Source organism: Lissotriton vulgaris, chromosome 8 (assembly GCF_964263255.1).
Source record: "Lissotriton vulgaris chromosome 8, aLisVul1.2, whole genome shotgun sequence".
In the NCBI taxonomy this organism is placed as follows: Eukaryota; Metazoa; Chordata; class Amphibia; order Caudata; family Salamandridae; genus Lissotriton; species Lissotriton vulgaris.
This window is the reverse complement of record NC_141696.1, coordinates 680,459,243-680,487,069: the sequence shown is the minus strand read 5'-3', so window position 1 is coordinate 680,487,069 and position 27,827 is coordinate 680,459,243.

The window sequence follows — 27,827 nt, the reverse complement described above, 5'->3', positions numbered from 1 at the left end:
TATGTTTGGAACATTAAGATAAGTATTCATAAGAAAACATATACATTACTTGATTGTCAAAATGATGACTAATAAATATATCAAAAATTAATATCCGGCAATTGTGACGTAATTGTTTAATATTATTTTTAGCCTGGTTTATGTTAAGCACGATGAAACTGTATAATATGTTGATTGCTTTTAAGATTTTATCTAGTTCTAAAATCGAATAAAGCTTTATACTACTAATAAAAAGTAGTGGAGTTTAATCATGTCTTGTATATCATGTTTAAGCATTTGTTAATATTGCTTTTGCAACGGCGTATTTCTGGTCATTTATAATGCCTTTTGTAAAGTTAATTGCACAACGAGTAATTTAATTTGTACATTGTTTCTTCTTACTCGCTTTCTGGTTTTCTTGATTTCACATTAAAATATGTCAAGAAGTATGTAGCTAATAATTGTTCAGGAATCAACTCGTAATTAAAGTGTGATATGTTTATATTTGATGAAATATGTTCATTATTTAAAGATAGCTCTATGCTTTCTGGAAGAAACGTAAGCTTACTGACAGCTGTATTTGTGCTGGGAATCAAGGACACCCATGAACTAGTCTGTACATCTTTACTAACTAACCATTTGAATGTAAGAGATAAGACAAACATGGGGCCCAGACCACAAAACCTTTTTGTATTGATACTATTTAATATCCTTGGCGGTAAGAAAGGCAGTCATTCGTGCAAACACCTTCTAAAACTGTATTATGTTGTTTAGCATGTGGTTCTCTTTGTCATATGCTGTGTTTTTTTATTTTGTGGTGCATTATTTCAGTGTGCTCACTGTTTTGTTGTGTTGTGCCCTATCATGTTTGAATTGCGTTATGTTGGTTTGTGTATACTATTCTGAGATATTCTGCAATTTATTTTGTTTCTCGCAACAAATGCTGCTGCTACATTTCAAACCTAATTGCAGCATATACTTATAAAAGTCCTGCGGGCATACAACCATTTACCACTGTGCAATGTTGAAAATGATGATGCTTTAGAACTTTAACTACGGAAGAGACGAGTCTGCCCATAAGTGTGTCAGAACCCCTGCCCTAAATCAGCATGTACTGTGCTCATTTTATATGCTATAGCCTGGGGTATTTACTAGATACCCTGCAGATTAAGGAGAATTTATGTTAAACCAGGAACATGTGTAGGAATTATGGCCTAATGGTCCATTCTACTACTGGCACATGGTAATGCAGTTGAAACTATCACACTGGAAGGCTGAGGAAACTTTAAGACATCAACACACAGTAAAGAAGTAAGGTTACATGAGATCGCAATTTTTTTAAGAACGCCTGCGTCGCATCAAAATGGTTTAGTAACAATAAAGGTAGCATATATAGCACTTTAGTCACTTGAATTACTATTGTTGGTCTTCTGTTCATTTTGCACGAACTCGCTTCACTTGTATTTTTATTTTTTCCATTTACAGGTCTCAATTAAGAGTATGTGTACTGGACCACACCACATAATACAGGTGGAGTAACCTTAAGTTTATTTATATACTAGGGTCTAGGAAGGGAACTGAGTATAGAGGTCCTACATTCCTGATGAATGCCGGTAAAGAGACGGATTCCGGCAGAAACATGTCGATCTTCATGCAGAACGGCAGGTGCATAAAACACTCACTTCATCATTGGGTATGAATTACCTTTCTAACCCTGACAAGGGAATCCAGGAAAAATATTGTTATTGGGATATCCCTTAGTTTATTTTTAAGATTCACCATCTGCACTTTTCAGTTGGATCCTTTTGTCTTCCTTCTTTTTAGTTGTTTGTATTGTCTCCCCCTCCCCATTGCTTTGCCTCAAGCGTTGACTTGCACTGAGGCATCGCGGCAGCCCTATGATGAAGCATGCCACAATATGTTGTGGGTGAGGGCAGTTTTTGCAATGTAATTGTGCTTTTGCTACACTTGATCATAAAATTGATACTTGAAAAAATTACGATCTCATTCAAGCAACCTTACTTCTTTACTGTGTGTTGATACTTATCTTGAGGCAGTTAAAGTAAGGTGAATTCCTTCTCCCCTTCTCCTTTGTGTAGAGTCTAGTGAATCTTTAAGACGGTCAAAACATAGCCTTGACCATTCAATAGGTCTTAATGTCCATGGGGCAGAATTGCAAAACATTTTTGACTGATGTGTTTCATGTCCTTGGTGGCCAGTCCCTAGGGAGGCGTATCTTTTTGGTGCATATAAGGTCATGTAAATCTGGGAATGGGTCAAAAACCACGTACAATGCGTGGGAACACCCAATGTCTCCCTAGTGTAGAGTGAGGTAATGCAGCGATTTGTACTGCATTGCCTTCCTCCAGATTTTTTAAACCATTCAAAGCTACGCAAAGTGGCTGTGCATGCTTCAAAAATCTGACTTCGAGGTTTCTGTCACACATGTACCTCCCTGCATGGTGCAAGCAAGACACAAAGCTCTCATACATATGCCCTATAGTGCCCTTGTGTTTTTTGGTAAATATTAAACTATTTGTTTATACCACAAATGGGGAGCCGCCCAAAGAAAGTCAGAGTAGTTGAACAATTCTCTGAGAACGAGTGCAAGTGACATTGAAGAGGTCTTGGATGGAATTTGGTCGGGTCCCGACACCTTACCGCTCTCCAACTGGCCAATAGCCCTTTTGGCCTCTGCCAAGGTCACCTTCTCCTCCCGCCTTCCTCACTGTTCCGATGTCAGTTTCCGATGTTGGAATGCCTCAGCATAGCTTTTAACAGACTCTACGGAAGCTAGAAAGTCCTCACTATAAAGATTTTTATAGAAATTCTAATATCAGAATGCTCTATTATTTACTCTCCCTAAACATTAACGACCTTCTGAATGAGGATTACTACTCGTTCTGTCTTTGATACGTGATGCCAGCAATTGACCTATCTCCTCATTATTTTCAAAACGTGACATATGCATAGCCCAGATCGTTTTATTGGCCCTGTTCCACACGTCTTTCTTTAGGGTAGTTTGTATACTACCTATTGTTCTAATCCAACAGTGATGTTCAGTGAGCCCTGTTTAAGTATATTCTTAACTAGTTCTGCCTCGATCTGACTGAGGGTGAGCCGTAAATTAGTCTCAGCTAAGCACATGTACTCTGTCATTGTGTAACAAAAACTCAGAGTCTGTTCCCTGCAGAAGGCATTTTGTGTATCCCAAACATATGTTTTGGATGTAGATCCAGGTTGCAGTCAAGTTGAATATACTTGTCATCTAACAGCAGTTTCAGAATGAACCAAAGCTGACCTTATAAACAGGGACAGTGAGTTATGGTCAGAGATTATTCTAGCATTTAAATGAATAGTAATATAAGGCTGGTGTGAGTAATTAATAAAAACATATCAGTATGTGAGGGATATTTATGGGGGGCTGAATAGAAGGTAAAATAATTCTCCTGGGGACATAGTTTAGTGCACAGAGGGTCTTTATTTCCTTTAAGCCGTCCCTAAGATTTCTCCATCCGGTATTACTGCGTGGTTCACCTGATGTAGAGTCGAGACCGGGATGAAACACTAAATTAAAAGTCCCCACATAATACTAGAAACTCTGTCCATTGGTGTAGGTCACCCAGATGATAATCAGATTGTAATGGGCCATTCTCATTTGGTCCGTAAGCTGCACAGATTGTAAATTGAATATCACTCCTTTTGATCACAGATACTAACACTGCATCCCGTACCCATTTATGCTTCCAGTACGACACCATTTTTGTCCCACAGTAATAGAGCCACACCCCGGTTGGTAGTATTATAGGAGGTGACTGGGACCCTACAGCCCAATTGCCTTAATTGAGACACTCGCTCTTGGGATAGATAGATATCCTGGAGACAAATAATGTGTGACTTGAGGGTATATAGTTCTTCCTTAATTAGCTCAACCTTATTTGATGTTTTTTCATGCCATTAATATTCCAGGATAAGATACAAAAGTGCTAGACTGTACCCATCACATCATCATCAGACAACATAAACCGTGGTCCTAAAATGATGCTGTTTGCACCTTGATTACCACTTTTGTTGAAATTCCCATTTTTTCTTATATTGTGTTCCAACTTTACCACCCGTTTTCTCCCTAAATTGTTTTTAAATCCTTATACGTCATGCATATTCTCCTTATTCCTCCATCTCCAATGCCATCCTCACGTCTCCAGGACCTATCCCCAACAAAACAAGGTCTCCCCCATCCTCAACGCCAGATAGCCCGGTACAAGAACCAATACTGTGACATGAGAATAGAAAGGAGCAAGACTTGTAAATATTGAGTGCAAGTCTTGTAAAAATTGAGAAAACTTGAAGGAAATACAAATAGAAAGGACAATACATAAAGTAAAAGGTCACTTCATATGCAAAAGTGAATTTGTGCTGTATATTCTCAAATGTGGATGTCGTACGTGAGGAGGACGACTCTCCAGGTGCACAAGAGAATATAGCAACACCCATTAGCAATAAAGAACAATGATATCAGCCACCCAGTGGCAATACATTACAATGAGGTACATGCTGATAATGAGAAAGATCTTACATACAGTGTGATTGATAGAGTAAAACAGGATGAAAGAGGAGAGAACAGAGAGAAAAAATGGAGGATTCTGGAATCAAAATACATCCTTGCACTAGATGAGGAAATGTATGTGCATTTATAATGTGAAAATGGTATGCTGCCTCGCATCCCAGTAAGATGTTTAAACTAACTTGTAATTTTTAGGCTGGACCAACACACATGCTTGTAGTAAAGTTTGTAATTTCTCCTACAGAAATATAATCATTTATTATTTCTTATGTGTGTTTTTCTATAAGTATCAAAATGCTCCAAACCCTTTTTTACGCGGTTGGAGTTGCAGAACCATCGATAGGCTCAGCACGGCAACCGTGAAGCATTGCGATGGAGTCACAAACCTTGCCAGAAAAACACTATATACATTCACGTAGTCACTCGCACATTAATGCATGCACTCACAGACCCACTCAGAAACTCACACACCCAGTCAGGGACCCACTTAGACACTCACATGCACAGACTCTCACATACATACTTACAGACCCACTCACAGGCTCACGCATCCTTTCACAGACCCCCTCAAACACTCACATACCCACTCACAGACCTACTCAGACACTCATGTATCCACTCAGTCATCAACTGAGAGGCTCACACAGCCACTCAGAGACCGCTACAGACACTCACAGAATCACTCAGAGGCTCACTGTAGGAGAGTAGGGTCTGCTATCCTATGGTCACCCCAAATTTTTGCTTTTTGCTTCACTGGTTTCTGACTTAATGTGGCTGTGGGCCTGCTAATCAGACCCACAGCCTGCTGTTCTCTCTCTAAATTGATGCCCATGCACTCTAGGTGCATTACGAATTGGAACTGGTTCACCTTATGAGCCCCTGTAATAGTGCACCCTAGGTGCCCAGGGCATAGGTGTATCCAAGGCCTACCAGGGGCTGCAGCACGTATTGTGCCACCCCTGGCCTGGCCTCCATCTTTGACACAACTGGCTGATCACTCAGCTGGGGTAAGTCGGTGTAACCACCTCTTACTTAGGTACAGTATGTCTGTGCCTAACCCTAAACTGGACACATATGTTCCTATCAGCCACTCCTATGGAAGGCCTCATCAATCCTGGAGGCAGAGTGCTTGGAAATATGTGAGATGGTGCTCTGGCATGAGCTGAGCCTGTCTGCAGCTGTCGGGAACAACTCCCTAAGCTGGTCCGGGATATTGCCATACCATATACTCTTAAGTGCATTATAATCCTCGCGGTTAAATGCTAACTTTGGTTTGGCTTTATCAAAACATGTCGAGTAAGGTGTCATACGAATTGGAATACTATCCCCTCGCCAATTCTGGCGACGGGGATAGCATTCCACCCTTCTAGAGGGACACGACATGTGCGTAGCCTTAACCCCGGTTAAAGTTAAACAGAGCCTCAGCTTCACAAAATGGACGCTGCCACCACAGACACAAGTCTGGCCTCCTGCTGCTGACCGAAACTCGGCAGATGGTGGCCTGGACAAAGGGTTTCCTGCCTTGGGAGGTGCGAGCACCACCCCAGACAGGATTTTGTGTATTGGGTAGGACAGGGCTGAATAGAATCAGACATGCCCGGGGCACACAAGGTGTCCCCGTGCATAGGCCAGCCCAAACCGGTTCTGGGGCCTTCCAGCCCCAGTCCTGGCGCGGAGCTGGACAAAGGAAAGGGGGTGTAACCGCCCCCCTTCCTGGTTCCTCCCAGAGGAGGGACCTAGTAGGTGATCCACCCCCTAGATTGGAATAAGAGGGGGAGCAGTGCCATTGCACAGCAGATCATCCCGAAATCAACTTAAACTAAGAAGAAGACTGGACTTCGACATTCTGCTGCACAGAAGACTGAAGAAGAATCTCCCTTGTGGCCAAGGAGTGACCACCCTGTGAACACAGGTACCAACCAGCAACTCGACGTCTGCTTTGCCGCCGCCTCCCGCCGGAGCCCGAGCCCAGAGCCCGACAAGAACCAGATTCCCAGACCTCTCAGAGCCCGATCCACAGTCCCTGCAAAGAAGGGACCCGTGGAGGCACCGAGTGACGTGGGACCGGACCTCTTGAAAGACACCCGAAAAGCTGACTGCGCAGCTTCTGAGGCATCCTCGACGTTGTGCTTTGGGGATTGAGAACCCCCACCACCGAGCAGCCCTTGCACCGAAGATCAGCCCTCCAGCATCTCCACGATCTGCGTGGGGCCCTTTTGCATTGTGCCACTCGACGCGCCATCCCGGCCACTAGCCACGCGGCCAGCGGCCAACTTGGCGACGAACCCGAAGATTTAAACAGCAGGTCTGGTTGCTCCAGACCTACCCAAGCTCCTGTGAAAAGGAGCACCCGCTCTGACCTTGCTGGTCCGAGTGAACAGCATCTTTCAACTTCTGCGTGGCTTGCATTTGCCAAGGCCTGTTTGCTCCGATCAGGTCGCCGACACCGCCAACAGCGAGAAGCCTACGTGGGACAGCTCGTGACCGACTCCTGGACGTCCTCGACCCCGGGTATCCACGTGGCTGCAGAAAGAAGCTACCCGACAACGCCTGTTTGCACCCGACATCGCCTGGTTCCAATCTGGTTCCACGGTAGTCACTGGCTAGTGACTTTGAACACTGTCCCCTCTGCTTTCAGGTCTTCAACTCTTCAGATCCACCCTTGGATCCACCGGAACTCTTCTCATCGAGCCGCCTGCAGCATCTTCAGCTCCAAGCACCATCGACCAGCGTGACGAAACCCGACACATCTTCGACCCTGTGCACCCGCTTCCTGTGGGTGAGGTAACTCAGCTCCGCCGGTGCTCCTGCACTGGTACACATCCCAAGGGCCTGTGTTTTAAGTTTCAGCTCCGTAGGTCACTCGGAAGGTTCCTAACTTTCTAACTTTGTGCTTTTTACGCACCATAGACTTTGTATTGAGAAGTGCGTGCACTTTGAACACTGCACCCGAGTCCCGTGGGCCTTTCCCGACTTAGTTAACTCCAGTCTCGAATAGCTCCAGCGATTCCCAAGGCCCTAGGCCTCTTCACTTTCCTTTAGGTATCTCTTATACCACTTATTTAGTATATGGTTTAGGTGGCCCCTAGGGCTCATCCATATTGTGCAACTTTTGTGTATTTTAAACTGTCTTGTGATTTAACGCTTGTGCTTCTGTGCTCATAAAGAGTCCAGGGGATTTTAATAGTTAATAAATCAATATATATTTTCAATATATATCTGTGTGGTGTCCCTTTCATTTGGTATTCAAGGGGGTTGTGTATGGTATAACAGCTGGCTTCACATGCCTTTCAGAGTTTAGCCTAAGACTGCTTTGTCCACGTTACCAATAGGATAACTGGTCTACAAGGTTGAATTACAACCATCATCATAAGGGTTGCTTGGCATGGTACAAAGTGATCACTAGAACTAGTGAGCATTATATACCAGGCCAACTTCTCACATTGGTGAGCAGCGGATTGGGATCTGAGCTTGCTGTTGTTTTACCATTACAATCTTTGAGATTATCATTTGAAAGATCATACAGGTACCTGCTAGGTACATATAAAACAAGACTAGTATACTTAAGTTCTACTGGACTTAGTTGTTGTAGAGCAAAGGGAGTAGCACACCCTAGCTACAACTACTAGATAGGTTTAGTAGGTAAACACCAGTGTAGGTAGATTGCAACACATCCACCCACACTAGAGCAATGTCTGGAACAGAGGGGTCCAGTGGACTTACTCCTGTTGAGAGTGACCCTCCAAGGGCACCATCCCAGTTTGCTATTTTTCCCTTTAAGGAATTAAGACAGCTTTGTGTCTTAAGGGGTCTGAAGACAGGGCCTACCCCTACTGCAGACCACCTAAGAGAGCTCTTGGATCAGTCTGAAGCTCTAAAGACCTCTAAAGCAAACCCCACAGGGAATGCTGAAGGAGGCCATCCTTCAGAGGATGACACTGTAGACACCCCTACCCCTATCATCCTAGTAGATGAGGAAGCCTCCACCACTGGAGCTCCTCAAGTAGATGTAGAGGAAGAGGAAGAAGAAGAGGAGGAGGAGGTGGAAAGCAGTGAGTCAGATGATGACAGAGATAGTCAGGTGCTGGTCAGTAGACTGAACCAGGCTAACTTAAGTCAACTTGGGAATGAATCAGGTAACAACCCATTCAGACCCCCAGGTGGACTTAACCAGGGCCATAGGAGGAGAAGGCATCACTCAGGTGAATCCAATACCTCCCATGTCTCTAGAGGCTCTCATGGTCACTCCAGAAAGGAGATGACTAGCCCTCAGAGAAGGGAACATGAGGCCAAGATGAGAGAGGCTGAGCTTAGGATCCAGAGGCAAGAGTTAGAGGTTGCCCTGGCTAAGGAGAAACTTGCTAGAGCAAGACAGCCTAGAGAGAGTGGGGTAATAGAACCCACTGGTGGCAGCAATATCCACAAGGATAAAGACAGGTCTTTTGATAATAGAAACCTGAGTAAGATTGTGCCCCCCTACAAAGCTGGGGATGATATCCATAAATGGATTACTGCAATGGAGAGAGCCTGCAGAGTACAGCAGATCCCTCAGGAGCAGTGGGCAGCAATCTTGTGGCTCTCCTTTGAAGGTAGAGGCCGAGACAGACTCCTCACAGTTAGTGATGGGGATTCTAGAAACTACCTGGTCCTGAAGAGTGCTCTGATTGATGGGTTAGGCTTAACCACTGAACAGTACAGGTTAATGTTCAGAGATACCCAGAAGACACAGACTCAGGACTGGTCTGAATTTGTTGAGTGTGCCACTAAGGCTCTAGAGGGATGGTTGCTGGGAAGCAAGGTTACAGACTATGAAGGATTGTATAATTTGCTGATGAGAGAACAAATTTTAAATAATTGTCAGAACCAGCAGTTGCATCAACATTTGGTTGACTCAGATTTGACCTCCCCCCAAGAATTGGGAAAGAGGGCAGATAAATGGGTAAGAACCAGAGTTAAGCAAAAGAACCAGAACCAGAACCAGGGTGGTGACCAGAAGAAAACAGACCAGAAGGGTGGGGAGCAGAAAGCTAAAGACCAGAAGTCTTCAACAGGGCCCCAAACTGAGACAGAGGGTGGGTCCCAAACTTCCAAGAAGAAGAAGAAAGAAGGTCAGAAGAAACCCTGGTGTAAAACTTGTAAGAACACCTCTCACTGGACAAGTGAGTGTAAAAAGGGTGGAGCCCCCAACACTGCAGCCCCTAAGGCACCTGCACCCACTAGTACAGTTAGCAGTGTTGGTCCTCAAGCCAAGGGTTTAGTGGGAATCACTTTGGGAACTGAAGGAGATTCTGACCTAGTCAGAACCCTTACACAGGCTGTTCTGGTTTGTGAAGGGGACATAGATTTGACCCCTGACATAAGTCCCAGTAACCTGGGCAAATACAGACAGACACCTTTGATTAACAACAAAGTGGCTCAAGCTTACAGGGACACATGTGCCAGTGTCACTATGGTGACACCTAACTTTGTGGACCCTGGACAATACATGCCAGGCGATGATTACCTGGTGACCAATGCCAGCAATGTCACTACTACACATAGTGTGGCACTTGTTAACTTTTCCTGGGGAGGGGTAACTGGCCTAAAGAAAGTTGTGGTTAGTGCTGATCTCCCAGTAGAATGTTTGTTGGGCAATGACCTGGAGAACTCTCTATGGTCAGAAGTTGAGTACAGGACTCATGCAGAGATGTTAGGGATATCATCACATGTCCTTGCTGTGACCAGGTCACAGGCCAAAAAGTGCCTCTCTGAACCTCAGGTCTTGGATCCTGGAACAATGGACCAAGTACCTCCCAAGAAGAAGAACAGGAGGGTTAAGGCTGTGCCTTCCCAACTGCCTACAAGTGAGGATCAGGCTTCACAGGAAACTGATCTAGAGACCCCTGAAGGAACTGTCCCTGAAGAACTTGAACCTGATCAGGTTGAGTTTCTGGGGACAGGGGGACCTTCTAGGGCAGACTTGGGGCAGGCTCAGTTAACCTGTCCTTCTCTTGAACCCCTCAGACAGCAGGCTGCTGCTGAGGCTGCTGGGAATGCTCAAGGTGCCCATAAAGTATATTGGGACGATGGACTCCTTTATTCAGAGGCTAGAGACCCCAAGCCTGGTGCTACCAGGAGGTTGGTTATACCTCTGCAATTTAGGGGCTTCCTACTCACCTTGGCCCATGATATTCCTTTAGCAGGACACCTAGGCCAGAACAAGACTTGGGACAGGCTTGTCCCTCACTTTCACTGGCCTCACATGTCTGAAGACACCAAGGAGTTTTGTCGCTCCTGTGAAACCTGCCAAGCCAGTGGTAAAGCAGGTGGAACAACAAAGGCCCCCCTGATACCACTACCTGTGGTGGGGGTTCCCTTTGAGAGAGTGGGGATTGATATTGTTGGTCCAATGGATCCCCCTACAGCATCTGGGCACAGATTCATACTGGTGGTAGTGGATCATGCCACCAGGTACCCAGAGGCAATTCCCCTTAGGACCACAACAGCTCCTGTTGTGGCCAGGGCCTTACTTGGAGTTTTCTCCAGAGTGGGGTTTCCTAAGGAGGTAATATCAGATAGAGGTACCAACTTCATGTCTGGATATTTGACAGCTATGTGGAAGGAATGTGGTGTAAACTACAAGTTCACCACTCCTTATCACCCACAATGCAATGGGCTTGTTGAGAGATTTAACAAGACCCTAAAGGGCATGATTAAAGGATTACCTGAAAAGCTCAGGCGAAGATGGGACATCCTTCTGCCCTGCCTTTTGTTCGCTTACAGAGAGGTCCCTCAAAAGGGGGTTGGCTTCAGCCCCTTTGAATTGTTGTTTGGGCACCCTGTAAGAGGACCCCTGTGTCTTGTGAAGGAAGGATGGGAGTTACCTCTCAAAAAGCCTAAACAGGACATAGTGGACTATGTACTTGGTCTCCGCTCCAGGATGGCAGAGTACATGGAAAAGGCATCCAAAAACCTTGAGGCTAGCCAAGAATTACAAAAAGCTTGGCATGACCAAAAGGCTGTCCTTGTTGAATTTCAGCCTGGACAGAAGGTATGGGTGTTGGAGCCAGTGGCCCCAGCAGCACTCCAAGACAAATGGTCTGGACCCCATACAATTCTGGAAAAGAAGGGAGAGGTTACCTACTTGGTGGACCTAGGAACTCCCAGGAGCCCCCATAGGGTGCTCCATGTGAACAGATTGAAGGCATATGTCAGCAGGGCAGACATGGGCTTGCTCATGGCTACAGATGAGGGACAGGAGGAAGAGAGTGACCCTCTCCCAGACCTGCTCACTCAGAACCCTGAGGATGGCTCAGTTGATGGTGTGGCCTTAGGTGGCAGCCTCACTGAACATCAGCAACATGACTGCAGACAAGTTCTACAGACATACAGGCATATGTTCTCCTTGACCCCCAGTCAGACTAACTGGTGTACCCATGTGGTGGACACTGGTGACAGTCTTCCTGTAAAGAGCAAGATTTACAGGCAACCTGACCACGTCAGGGACTGTATAAAGACTGAGGTGCAAAAGATGCTGGAATTAGGTGTCATTGAACCTTCAGAGAGCCCCTGGGCTAGCCCAGTGGTTCTGGTCCCCAAACCTCACACCAAAGATGGCAAGAGAGAGATGAGGTTCTGTGTGGATTACAGAGGACTCAATGCTGTCACCAGGACAGATGCACACCCTATTCCAAGGGCAGATGAGCTCATTGACAAGTTGGCTTCTGCCAAATATTTGAGCACATTTGACTTAACAGCTGGCTACTGGCAAATCAGGTTAGCTGAGGAGTCTAAAGCCAAGACAGCATTTTCTACCCCTAGTGGGCATTATCAGTTTGTGGTGATGCCCTTTGGTTTGAAAAATGCACCTGCCACCTTCCAAAGGTTGGTGAACCAAGTCCTCACTGGGTTGGATGACTTTTGTGCAGCTTATCTGGACGATATTGCTGTCTTTAGCTCCACCTGGGAGGATCACCTGATCCACCTGAAGGAAGTGCTTGAGGCTCTGCAGAAGGCAGGCCTCACTATCAAGGCAACAAAGTGCCAGATAGGGCAGAGCAAGGTTGTATACCTGGGCCACCTTGTAGGTGGAGGCCAAGTTCAACCACTGGAGAGTAAGATCCAGACCATCAAGGACTGGTCCCCTCCAACTACCCAGACTCAGGTCAGAGCTTTCTTGGGCCTGACTGGGTACTACAGGAAGTTTGTTAAGAACTATGGGTCCATTGTGACTCCTCTTAATGATCTGACATCCAAGAAGATGCCCAAAAAGGTTCAGTGGACAGAAATCTGTCAAAAGGCATTTGATGACCTGAAGAAGGCCATGTGCTCTGCACCTATCCTGAAGAGTCCTGACTACTCAAGAGAGTTCATTGTCCAAACAGATGCTTCTGAGTTGGGAGTGGGAGCAGTGCTTTCACAGCTTAATGTAGATGGCCAGGACCAGCCCATTGCTTTCATTAGCAGAAGGCTGACCCCCAGAGAGAAACGTTGGTCAGCTATAGAGAGGGAGGCCTTTGCTGTGGTGTGGGCCCTGAAGAAGTTGAGACCATACTTATTTGGCACTCACTTCAAGATTCAGACCGACCATAAGCCCCTCCTATGGCTTAATCAGATGAAGGGTGAAAACCCCAAACTACTCAGGTGGTCCATTTCCCTACAGGGGATGGACTTTACAGTGGAGCACCGCCCAGGGACTGACCATGGCAACGCAGATGGTCTCTCCAGGTACTTCCACTTAGAACATGAAGACACAACTGGTCAAGGTTAGTCTAATGTCCCTGCGTTTGGGGGGGGGTTATGTAGGAGAGTAGGGTCTGCTATCCTATGGTCACCCCAAATTTTTTTTTTTTTTTTTTTTTTTTTTTTTTTTTTTTTTTTTTTATATTGATGCCCATGCACTCTAGGTGCATTACGAATTGGAACTGGTTCACCTTATGAGCCCCTGTAATAGTGCACCCTAGGTGCCCAGGGCATAGGTGTATCCAAGGCCTACCAGGGGCTGCAGCACGTATTGTGCCACCCCTGGCCTGGCCTCCATCTTTGACACAACTGGCTGATCACTCAGCTGGGGTAAGTCGGTGTAACCACCTCTTACTTAGGTACAGTATGTCTGTGCCTAACCCTAAACTGGACACATATGTTCCTATCAGCCACTCCTATGGAAGGCCTCATCAATCCTGGAGGCAGAGTGCTTGGAAATATGTGAGATGGTGCTCTGGCATGAGCTGAGCCTGTCTGCAGCTGTCGGGAACAACTCCCTAAGCTGGTCCGGGATATTGCCATACCATATACTCTTAAGTGCATTATAATCCTCGCGGTTAAATGCTAACTTTGGTTTGGCTTTATCAAAACATGTCGAGTAAGGTGTCATACGAATTGGAATACTATCCCCTCGCCAATTCTGGCGACGGGGATAGCATTCCACCCTTCTAGAGGGACACGACATGTGCGTAGCCTTAACCCCGGTTAAAGTTAAACAGAGCCTCAGCTTCACAAAATGGACGCTGCCACCACAGACACAAGTCTGGCCTCCTGCTGCTGACCGAAACTCGGCAGATGGTGGCCTGGACAAAGGGTTTCCTGCCTTGGGAGGTGCGAGCACCACCCCAGACAGGATTTTGTGTATTGGGTAGGACAGGGCTGAATAGAATCAGACATGCCCGGGGCACACAAGGTGTCCCCGTGCATAGGCCAGCCCAAACCGGTTCTGGGGCCTTCCAGCCCCAGTCCTGGCGCGGAGCTGGACAAAGGAAAGGGGGTGTAACCGCCCCCCTTCCTGGTTCCTCCCAGAGGAGGGACCTAGTAGGTGATCCACCCCCTAGATTGGAATAAGAGGGGGAGCAGTGCCATTGCACAGCAGATCATCCCGAAATCAACTTAAACTAAGAAGAAGACTGGACTTCGACATTCTGCTGCACAGAAGACTGAAGAAGAATCTCCCTTGTGGCCAAGGAGTGACCACCCTGTGAACACAGGTACCAACCAGCAACTCGACGTCTGCTTTGCCGCCGCCTCCCGCCGGAGCCCGAGCCCAGAGCCCGACAAGAACCAGATTCCCAGACCTCTCAGAGCCCGATCCACAGTCCCTGCAAAGAAGGGACCCGTGGAGGCACCGAGTGACGTGGGACCGGACCTCTTGAAAGACACCCGAAAAGCTGACTGCGCAGCTTCTGAGGCATCCTCGACGTTGTGCTTTGGGGATTGAGAACCCCCACCACCGAGCAGCCCTTGCACCGAAGATCAGCCCTCCAGCATCTCCACGATCTGCGTGGGGCCCTTTTGCATTGTGCCACTCGACGCGCCATCCCGGCCACTAGCCACGCGGCCAGCGGCCAACTTGGCGACGAACCCGAAGATTTAAACAGCAGGTCTGGTTGCTCCAGACCTACCCAAGCTCCTGTGAAAAGGAGCACCCGCTCTGACCTTGCTGGTCCGAGTGAACAGCATCTTTCAACTTCTGCGTGGCTTGCATTTGCCAAGGCCTGTTTGCTCCGATCAGGTCGCCGACACCGCCAACAGCGAGAAGCCTACGTGGGACAGCTCGTGACCGACTCCTGGACGTCCTCGACCCCGGGTATCCACGTGGCTGCAGAAAGAAGCTACCCGACAACGCCTGTTTGCACCCGACATCGCCTGGTTCCAATCTGGTTCCACGGTAGTCACTGGCTAGTGACTTTGAACACTGTCCCCTCTGCTTTCAGGTCTTCAACTCTTCAGATCCACCCTTGGATCCACCGGAACTCTTCTCATCGAGCCGCCTGCAGCATCTTCAGCTCCAAGCACCATCGACCAGCGTGACGAAACCCGACACATCTTCGACCCTGTGCACCCGCTTCCTGTGGGTGAGGTAACTCAGCTCCGCCGGTGCTCCTGCACTGGTACACATCCCAAGGGCCTGTGTTTTAAGTTTCAGCTCCGTAGGTCACTCGGAAGGTTCCTAACTTTCTAACTTTGTGCTTTTTACGCACCATAGACTTTGTATTGAGAAGTGCGTGCACTTTGAACACTGCACCCGAGTCCCGTGGGCCTTTCCCGACTTAGTTAACTCCAGTCTCGAATAGCTCCAGCGATTCCCAAGGCCCTAGGCCTCTTCACTTTCCTTTAGGTATCTCTTATACCACTTATTTAGTATATGGTTTAGGTGGCCCCTAGGGCTCATCCATATTGTGCAACTTTTGTGTATTTTAAACTGTCTTGTGATTTAACGCTTGTGCTTCTGTGCTCATAAAGAGTCCAGGGGATTTTAATAGTTAATAAATCAATATATATTTTCAATATATATCTGTGTGGTGTCCCTTTCATTTGGTATTCAAGGGGGTTGTGTATGGTATAACAGCTGGCTTCACATGCCTTTCAGAGTTTAGCCTAAGACTGCTTTGTCCACGTTACCAATAGGATAACTGGTCTACAAGGTTGAATTACAACCATCATCATAAGGGTTGCTTGGCATGGTACAAAGTGATCACTAGAACTAGTGAGCATTATATACCAGGCCAACTTCTCACACTCACGCACCCAGTTATAAACAGTGAGTTAACCTGGGTGTCTGTTGCAGTAAACCCTCCACTTTTTGCCTGGTTTTTGGTGCAACTTTGACTAAGATGTACTGGGTCCATTCTAACCAGGGTCCCAGTACCAGTGTTCTTTCCCTAAAATGTACCAAAATTGGCATCACTTCAACTACCCCTATAAGTCCCTAGTAAATGGTACCCCTAGTACCTATGGCATTGGACTGCAGAGGGTCCACTAGGGCTGCAGCACAAATTGTGCCACCCTAGAGACCCCTTAGGCCCATGTCGTGATTAGCACAGTTGTCCCAAATGATCCTCTCCAATTTGCTTGCTCCTAACTGCAAGGACATCTCGACATACGGCACCTGGCTGACCTATCTGATCTGTATCCGGCCCAACCAGCTGTGCTCCCTTGGTCCGGAGACCCTTGCAACCTCCTTCCTTGAGTGAGACCACCCGGACTTACCTTTGACTTCTCCTGTGCAGTGTCTTTTTAAGTGGGCCCTTTCGTCATAGCACACCAGCTACCACAACATGAGAACCCTGCAGCTGGCTTAATCCAGGATGCTCCCGAACCTCTGCTGCCAGAACATTGAACCTTGTCCTGCTATTGACCTAAAATGAGAATGTGCAATTTGCCTGATTTTATATGCATTTTTACTACTTTTCTCTATTGACTTCAATGGTGCTTAATTGTGCACAAAGTGACATATTTTGCAAACTCTGAAAAATCATAACGCTAAAAGTACTTACTGTAAATCGAAGTTCTTTGTCTTAAAAATTACACTAAATGTATAATTTTTTTATAAACTGGCCACCGAGTGTGTGTCACATTTATCACCTCTATGAGTACAAGAAATGCAACAAATGCTTAGCACTACCCTCTGATAAGCCTAACTGCTCGCCCACACTACTACAAGTAGAGCATTAGTATTATCTATTTTTTTCTCTGTAAACCAATTAGGGGCTCAATGGGCTCTCTGCACATTGCACTTCGTTTTAGTTCACTCTATAGAGAGTCAGCTTCCTACACAACCCACTCAGACACTGATGCATCCACTCACAGACCCACTTAAACACTCATGCATCCACTCGCAGTCTCACTCAGAAACGCATGCACCTACTTTAAGACCATCTCAAACACTTATGTTCCCATTGACAGACCTAGTAAGAGACTTGTGTACCCACTAACAGACCCACTCAGAAACTCACAAACCCATTGACTAACCCACTCGGACACTCATTCACCCACTCAGGGATCCACTGAGAGACTCACACAGCCACTCTGAGACTTATCCATCCACTCACAGACCCTCTCAGAATGTTATGCACCCAGTCACAGACACATTCGCAGACTCACGTACCCACTCACAGGCTCACTTATACACTCATGCACCAAGTCACACTTCCACTCAGACACTCTTGCACCCATCACAGACCCACTCGGATACTCAATTACCCACATACAGTCCCATTCAGACACTCACTCACCCATTCACAGACTGACTCACACACTCCTGCACTCACTCACAGATCCAGTCAGAGACACATACACCCATTTATACATTCACTCAGAGACTCATGCACCCACTTACAGACTCACACACCTACTCACAGACCCACTCAGATAGTCATACACTGACTGACAGATGCACTGAGACAAGTCACGCACCCACTCACAGGTGCGCTGATACACTAATGAATCACTTACAGACCACATTAGACCCTCACACAGCTGCTTATAGAGTCATTTCAGCATGCATAGATTACAACAGAGACTTATAATTGCTAAAGTTGGTGTTGAGCATTGAATATGTGCTTTTGGTTTGTGACTCCACGATGGATCTTGACTCCCCTAAAAAAAAGATAAAATGAAAAACAGATATAAATTGAAAATTAACTAGTGTTTGGAAAAAGTATGCAGTGTTTCAATATTTTTAAAGAATATCCTGTTGCTTTTCTCAGAGAAATTTACTCCATCATTTCAAAATATGTGCTCCATGTTGAAGCACAATTTGTTGTTGTAGATGGCACCCATGTTATGGTCTATAAGAAAAGAAGAAACAGTTTTATTAACATGTTTCCTGGCTTTGTCTATTTTTTGATAGGATTTGTCATACCATTTCCATTTCTGTCTTTGGTAAATGTTGGAGTACACCAAGGCAGTGTGAGGGAAACGTTTCATTGATTGGCCAAAAGTATCCTTCATTGCGATTTCTAATCCTTCCCAAGTAAAAGTGTCTAAAACATTGGTACCACAGTACACAATTAAGAGGTCTGGAAGTTGGCAATCTGCAAAGCTTTCAACCAAAGGGAGCAATTGCTGCCACTTTAACCCTTTCAGGCCAATCCCTGTAATGCCCACATTAGGCAAGCCTAAATCCCTGTCAATGGCACTCTTTCTAACTCTCTTTCTGACCTAAAAAATAATAGCTGTGGTCCACAACCCACATCTAACCATTTTGACGGCAAGGAGCAGTAGCACACAGGAGAAGTCTGAAGCTGAATAAGACAGTTGGTAAAATGAAAGGCCGTTAAAATGGAGGAGAGGTCCTGGTTTAAAAAAAATAAACATTTGATTGGATGGTTAAAATTGTTTTAGTAGCTAAAAATAGGTAGTGTTTAAAGAGTGAAATAAGTAGAAATGTGATTGGCTCTGGATATATGTTAAAGAATGTATACTATTGTGGAACTGCTTACATTTGCAAACACTCCACTGCACCTGCTACAGTACAATTTGAAGCTAGTATGCTGCTGGCAGCAAGTGCTGCGAACCTTTTACCTATACGTTCAGCAGAGTGTTCCAAAGGAGGTTGCTATGTCAACTGAGGTAAAATAGTGTGGGATGAAGGAAACTTAAGAAATTTTGCTTTCAAACTGCAAAAGAGTGTTGTTTGATATAGAATGTCAACTCAAAACTAATTTCCGAAATTACTATTGTCCTCCAATGTTAAATATAGAAGAAAAATGTTATCAGTAGATTGGTAAACGCTTTAATGGACTCACGTATGGATTTGTGACTGTTGAGAAGTTACAGGTAGGACCGTGATGGGTATTGCAATAGAGTCACAAATCCTCCCACAAACACTACAAGATTGGGCTTCTTTAGAGGACACTATGAAAGGATTAAAAATAAGTTACCAATCAGAAATGAAAAAAACAAATGAAAAAAATTACGACACTTTAGGTACTGATATGAGACCAAGGACTAGAAGAGTGGGTGTCGAACAAGAAGCACCAGTAACTTGATTCAAACCCTTGTCGCAGTTTAACCCACAGATGCCCTATGATGCCATCAACTCATTTTCTGAGGCAGTCTTGCAGGATCTGATCAAGTTTGAAATAACTGCATGTATCAGAAGATAAAACCGAAAAAGAACTTAAATAGGGACCAGGAAACCTTATTGTCCAACCTCATTAAAGACGACGGAATGATTTGTAAGCCTTCTGATAAAGGCGGAAATATCATGTTGTTGACCAGAGAGCAATATTGCTAGGAATCCTTATGTCAACTGAATGACACAAGGTATTATGATAAGACCACTAAAGAAAGATACCAGGAGAGTATTGTGGAATACCATTGACTCATCAGCAAGTGGCATGACAAACTGTTTCTGGATACCAATGAATTTCGTTTTCTACGCAACAGTGACCCAATCGTACCTACCTTCTATCAACTCCCTAAAATACACAGATACCAGAAGGATCCACTGGGGAGGCTAATTGTCTCCTCCAAAGGAGGATTAACTGAAAACATGTCTATATACATAGATTTTCTTTTCCAGATGGTACTGCAATTAGAATCCTATGTTAAAGATACCAAGGATTTCATCATCAAAACAGATGGCATACAATGGGACTCTACATTTGTATTAATAACTCTGGACATAACTAGCCTTTATACATCAATTGACCACACACAAGGCATTGAGGCTACAAGATATTTTCTGAACAAATGGCCGTTGAAGTTTTTCGAACATAACACTATGCTGATAGAGTTTATTGAATTCTGCCTGTCACATAATATTTTTCTGTTTCAGGAAGAACTGTCCAGACAAATCTCCGGCACAGAGATGGGCACCTACTTTGCTTCCAGCTATGCAAACTTGTTCGTAGGCTGGTGGGAGAAGCGGGTGGCCCTCGCTGGTGACCGGACAAAATGTTCAGAATATGTTGTTGTCTGGCAGCATTATATTGACCACCTCTTCCTTGTGTGGAGGGGGTCAATAGATCATGCCAGGGAGTTTATTCAAGAGCTTAACAACAACAATCTAAACCTCAGATTCACCTATGATGTCAGAAAAGAGACAGTGAATTATTTGGATCTGAGGGTCTATATAAAAGAGGAGGTGGTGCAGACAGAGTTGTTTAGGAAACTGACTGCCGGCAATTCCATTCTGCATGCCGGCAGTAACCACCCTCCTCCACTGATTAAGAGTATCCCGTAATGAGAACTTCTTTGCCTTAAACGTGATTGCTCCAACAATGATGATTTTCAAATTGCTACGACCAATTGCCTCACTAGGTTCAGAGCGAGGGGCTACAAGCAAAGTCTGTTGGACAGCACGCTAAATCGGGTCCAGAAAATTCCCAGAGTAGAACTTCTGAAGGATAAAAAAAAAAGAACCACTGATAAGAATGATGACCAAGCGAAAGGGCAATTTCGGATGATAACTACCTATTCTGATGATACCAACAATCTCTGGAGTATGCTAAAAAAGAACTGGCATATACTCTAAACATATTCAGTGATAGGAAAAGATATTCCCGCAGCACCTCTTATCAACTTTCGTAAATCAAGGTCATTAAAGGACACTTTGGTCCAAAGCCATCTTTCCCTGATCACGCCCACAACAGGCACATTGAAAGAGATGAAAGGGTTTTGTCCCTGCGGAAAATGTAGAGCATGTGCCACCAGTAAGAGAGTCCTGCATTACAAGATTCTGGGGCTACAAAAACCTAAAGTCATTAATAAATTCAGTACCTTCACAACATCACACATTGTTTATTGTTTTGTGTGTCCCTGTGGACTAAGGTACATAGGGAGCACAATTCATAGTGTGAAGGTGCGTATTCTGGAACACCAACAAGCCATAGCCAACAAGGATGTAAACTATACAGTAGTTAGGAATTTCGCCTGTAAACATCAAAGCAACAGGGAGCTGTTGTTTTGTGTGAGAGTTAGAGAGTGTCACTTGGCAGATGTTGCAAGTGACCTTTGGAGCATTCACTTTCTTCTCCCCTTCTGGAAACTGAGGAAGCTCAGGAAGATAAGTAATTTCATCAGAAGAGTGGTCCAATGGTGATGGAGGCCAAGCAGCCGTATTTATAAAGTACAGTTGCACAAAACTTCACCTTGATGGAAAAGATCCTGCTTGTCTGAAAGTCCAAGTAGAATGAACAAAATGGGAGGAGCCTTTCAACAATTGGAGTTGGATGGATTATGAACCAATGAAATCTCTTCTTTTACTGTCACATGGCTGTACATACTCTTACAGTTCGCTTACGGAGCTCTTACGTTCCGCTTACGATTCTCTTACGGTGGTGTACGCTGGACAAACGATCACGGTAATCGTAAATTAAAAAGTAATATACGGTTCTTACAAGTTAAAAAAAAACATTTTCTTGATTATCCCAGATAATGTGTACCTTAAAAAATTAAAATAAATACATAAATATATTGTTTTTAACATTATAAAACTTTCCGAGGTGCGCGTACGTTGGGTCATACAAACGTAGATGACGTCACACTGAAGCGTGGATGCACCGCGTAACGTCAAAATGTACTTGTGACGTGTGCATGCGCGCGGAGTACAATTTACAGTACAAATGTCGGTGCGTTCACTGTACGCATACGGTGCGATTATCTAAAAAAAAGGAATATAAAATGTAATTTTTATACTTGTAAAAAAACAAAATTAATAAAAAAAATACTTTTGAGTTTAGTTTTGTTATTATTTTACATTATAATAGGAAATATAAATGAAACAAAATATTATATAAATATTTATTATAAAAATGAGGAAATTTAATAAAAACTGATTTTTTAAAAACTTTTTACATTTAAGAATTATTATTTGCAAAACCTTTCAAATTCACTGCAAAAACCATAGGTTTCTCCTACTTTACAATGAAAAATTAGCAATTACAAAAACCTTAGAAATTCACTGAAAAGACCATAGCTTTCAGGGGTGTTGTAGTTAAAAATTAGCTTTTAAAAAACCTTAGAAATTCACTGAAAAAACAGCATTTAAAAAAACCTTTACAATTTACTGAAAAAAAACATTCAGTGGTTTTGTACGAGTGAAATGTCCAGCTAATAATAAGGCAAGACATTATCTGAGCTAATCATAAAATAATATTCTTTTACTTTTATTAAACCTATATTACATTTAAATGCAATTTTGCGAAGTAGCGTTGGGTGTGTGCTGCCTGTGGGCACGATGCACAGACCCCATGTGACCTCAAAAAAAGAGATTTGATTGGTTCATAACACTTCCTATTCTAACGATTGATGGACCCCACACATTTCATTCATTCTTCTTAGACCTTCTTGGGAGGAACATGTCTCTACTGAGAAAAACCCTTTTTTGGTAATTGGACACCTGGTATTACTTGCAATGGCTTCAGGACAGCAGCCAGCACCTGATTCTGACCACTCTTCAGATGAGGAATTTGATCATGAACCTCCATGTCCTGAAAGATACACCTCTGTGGTGTGGAAGTTTGTTTCAATACCGGAGGAACAGAAAAAAGTGAACGCTGTCAAAGTCACATGCAAGATCTGCAAAAGGGTCCTGTCAAGAGGTGACCTCCAAGAAAAAATACTCTTGCGGGACCACCAGTACGTTGAAACATCTAAAGACACAGCATCCTGTGAACTTGGCAAGGGAGGAATGCAGAAGACTGGCTCAAAACCCTCCAGATGCAGTGTCAAGCACCTCTGCTACTGGTTCGTCCTCTCAACAGCTGGACATACGTCCCAAATTTGGAAACCTCAAGATACACTGTATTAAGTGTAACCGATTGCTCTGTTACGGGGACCAGTCTGTCAACTTAATTTGCAGAGCACAGGAGAACCTTCGGTGCTAGAGTTTTCAGGGTTTTTTTCATTGAAGTTCATTGTTTTGTTCCTCCAGTTATCTTTTTTCCTTTTGGAAAAAAAACAAAAAGAATCAAGAAATTGTTCAGAAAACCACAAAAAAATATAAAAACTAAAAAAAAAGTTATTTTCAGAACTAACTACTCTGGTTAAAAAAGAGCTATCTTTGTATGATAGTGTGTGAAAGTTTAGACAAATGTATGTGTAGTGCATAATTTACTGAAATAATGCATTTGTAGTGTATGGTTTATGTATAAGTGCAGAACTATAAGGAAGTGCTGTAGCATGATACTGTAAGCTCTTTAGCTGCAGTGTGCTGTGGTACTTGCGAAGCCCAGGGATGCACCATATGTACATAAATATGTTGCAAGTCTATGCTTCCCTCTGCACTGTTGCTCAAATGCAGCCATTTGGTGACACAGGCTCCCTTGCACCATGGTGCAAAGATATCTGCGTTGTCTGGAGTTTGGTTTTGTGCAGAAAGACACACCTTCCTGCACAAAAAACAATCAGTGAAGGCATTTTTCTCCTTCAATGTATGCTGTGCATTGTAGCATATATTGAAAGAGGAGAAATGAAAGCAATTCTGCTCTTTGTGCCTTGCTACAGCGATTGGAGGATGGTGTAGCATTTATACACATGTCCAGATTCATGATTTCTGATAAATCTGGAGATGTGTCTTGTTCTATGAATGTTCTGTGCAAACACACACATCAACACCTACGGAACGCCCTTCCAATGCAAAGTGGTGTGTATGATGACGTTGTATTTACGTGGAGAAGAAAAGGCACACAGAATACCTTTTCCTGTTTTTTTTTATTAAATATGAAAGAGTGTCTTACACTATATAACTATGCAACAAAAAGTGATATTTTGTTAGCATAAGATGCTTCTAAATTTGCCCCATAAGTGCTTAGATATTAGCAGACTGTTACAATAAGAACATATTGCTAGTTAATTGTATAAAAAATTGCATGAGAGTTACAAGAGGTAAGAACAGAGTGATGTCTCCAAAAATGCTCAAAGAAGAATGATTGAATTAATTGTGGTCCTTCAATAGGTAAAATGGGAAATATTATGAACCAATCAAATCTTTTTTTAATCACACGTTATCCTATGACAGGGAGATTCCAAAACTACATAGGTATAAACTGGGTGTTTTGAAAACTGTATTAATACTTTGTAGCTTCTTGCAAATCTGCTTGCATAGTATATAAAGAAATTAACTTGTACTAGGGTTAATGGCTAGGCCAATCTTTAACTATATGACTAATAAGTAGAGTAATTTCAGTACTGCAAAGAGAAAACAAGATAAAGTTATAAGTACTTAGGTTTTGGCAAAGTGATACAATATGTTTATAGAGTTGTGAAGAGACAGGATGGAGCCTTATGTGACATGTGCAAATACACTCTGTGACGTGTTTTAAGTTAAGGAATTTAGTGTCTTTTAATCCTGAAAGTCCCTGGGCCCTACTAGCCCACCATGTCTATCTATTTTACACTATACAGCTGCGTTGCAGATAGGTGCTCTGAAGCCATGTCACATTTTATACCTTTTTGCAGTGCAACTGTCTGGCACTTTATGCACATATCTAGTGGGTTAGTTGCCCACCAGTGACACTCAGTATTCATGTTAACTTTATACTGTAACTCAAAACGCCCAGAGAGCATCATTCCACACATATCTACTCCACCCATCCACCCTTTCTTCACCTATGTGCAAACACAGGCCATTGCGCATTTTAATACTTAGTTAAACTTACCTTCACATTAATAGAAATAAAAAACACTACACATGTTTTTCAGTTGTTTTTTTATAATTTAAATTTCTGACAATTTCCTATTTTAGAATTAGGATCTGTGAAAGAGAAGAAAAAAGACAGTTATAATATATATAATATATTTTTTACAACACAGCATAATATTAACATTTTATAAATTATTTTCTTTGCCTTTTTTGCTGTTCTCAAAATATATTGAATTTCACTAGAAACAGGGATTTAAATCGTACTTATCACATAACAGCAGGCAAAAAAAGCAATCAATAAGATTGTTTAAAAAATAAACCTACATGCAACATATTTATCATATACCCAACTATTTCTGAACATTCCATAAAAACTATATCCTCAATAACAAACCATATAATACAAATCACATATGTAAAATGTTTTCTACTAAGAGAAATGTCTTACTTGAATATGAAAGAACTGAAATAATAATATGATAAACAATTATGTTTACTTTCGATACACTGTAAAATATATCAGGAAAAATATATAGATATATGCAGGAAAAAGTCCTTAATTCGAATGTATACCTTTCCTCTAGGCAAAATGGTATTCCTAAAATCCTTTATATTGAAATTGTCCAATAGTTATTGTTTTAATACATATTAATAAATTCCTCAGAGGCCGAATGTTGTTCCTAAAACTTTGGCTTTAAAAATATTAGGTAGGAATTTGGTAATTCGCTAGGTAAACATTGTTTAAAAACCAACTGAGCATCATTACAATATGTCCATCCTTTATCACATTTTAAATAGGCAGTGTAATGTCCATATGTTGTAGAAGGACCATCATGAAAAATTATTGCTACTGTTGCTAAAGTTCTTCCTGATACTGAGAGCTGACTTGCTGCAAAATGTTTTATCAAAGTTTCCAATTTTCTTCCATCAGCTGTACAACATTGCATCAATAAAATTATATATTGTCCATATCTTTCTATAAATAATGTTGATAACATTTCTGATTTGCATTGGCTACACTCCATGTTTTGATTTGCTGCTTTAACTAGACACTGATTTACAGTCTGGTAATGTCTAATATATAAATCGTTCAGTGTCTATGTTAGTGCTACATGTAAACATACAATTTTCACATTGATGTTTCCATTTATAACAAAGGCCAAAAAGATTTTCAATTTCTATGCCTTTACTTTTCAATACGGTAAGCATATACTTTAGAAATTCCTGAGCATCTTGTAGGATATTCTGCATAAATTGTGTAGAACCAGAACATATATCCAGAAGATTACGAATATCAGAAACGCTTTGCATTTTACTTTTATCAGTTCTCAATTTTTCATAAACCGAATGCAACAAGGAGCAAAATCTTTTTTCCCGATTCTCCATAATTTGCTTTTGCAAACTTTCTAGAAAAAAAACACATTGACCACTACATTAACATAGCAGTTGATACCTGAACTATTTTCAAACTGATAACCAACAATCCCTTCAACAGTGTCCTTTTTCTTTTTGCTTGCAATCACAACATTATCTTGTTTTTTTTCTTCTCTATACCTTCAATACAGATATTCTCATACCTTTTTTTCGGCCTACCACTTGCTTTTCAAATACAGGATATTGACCTAAATTGGGAGCATACACTCTACTTAACCTATTATACTCTTTTACATAGTTTGCATCCGCAATAACCTTTGTATCATCAAAATCAATCAAAAACAAACCAGATAAAGTTCTGACTCAGGACAAAGCAACATATGCCATACCCTCTTTAAACGCAGTACTGCCAATGTTCACCAAAGCACTGTCTACACTTAAACCTTGAGATTTATGAATAGTCACTGCATATGTCAGAGAAATTGGAAACTGTTTTCTACGGACATTTAAATCTTTAACAAGCAAAAAACAAACTGAACAAAGATCAATTTGTCTTACTTCTCCAATCTGATCAAATTTGATTTTTAAAAACTCAATTCCTTCTTTAATATGATAACAAAATCCACAACCTTGCCCATTGCTCCATTAACTAAACCTTTTTCTACATCCAAATTACGCCTTAAAATTACCCGACAGTTTATGCATGCATATAGATTTTTTTCCAATCCAACAGTTTTAGATATTGATTTTTCTAAAGAATCCAATTTTGTTTTCATGTTTTCTGTCAAAATAATAGTGATTCCTTCATGCTCTATTTTATTATTAGCTTCCATTTTTATTATTTCTTTATTTTCCAGCTTCAAAAGTTGTTCATTGAATATAGAACACTCGCAGAGTGTTGTCATTAAGCAGATTATAGATTTATTTTCTGCAATTTTCATATATATTTTCTCAGTAACTATATTTTCATTTCTAAACAAATTGTAAAGTAATCGACTCTGCGAAGCTTGTTTGCCATGTTGCATCAGCACTCCAATTCCTATATCTTGAAGAATAGTTCCATAATCAACATCATTTGCCTGTCGCATATTCGTAATGAGTTCTTTGTATTCAAAATATGACCAAATGTTATTGTTTCCAACGCTACCCAAAGACGTTCTGGTGTCTTCAGTGTTTTAAATACTGGTTGTCCTTTTACGGGAGTAAGTTGCAGTAGATCTACCAAAACTATGACATGTTTTCCTCCAAATAAGACATCGTACTTTGTTTTAAGAATTTGCTGCATTCCTAAATGCACAAAAGCAAGCATTAAGTTTGATACCATGCTTACCTCATCAATAATCAGAAGTTTCATTTTCTTTAGCACTCTTGAAATTTCACAACAAGCTTCTCCAGATAGTTGTGATATTCCAATATGTTTTCATTCTCCACAGGTAGCATAAGTAAACAATGTAATGTAATTCCTTTAATGTTGTGTGCTACTAACCCAGTTGGAGCAATTACAACACAAGACAAATGTGACTCAGTTTTTATATTCGAATTTGCCTCTCGAAGAAATTCAAATAAATC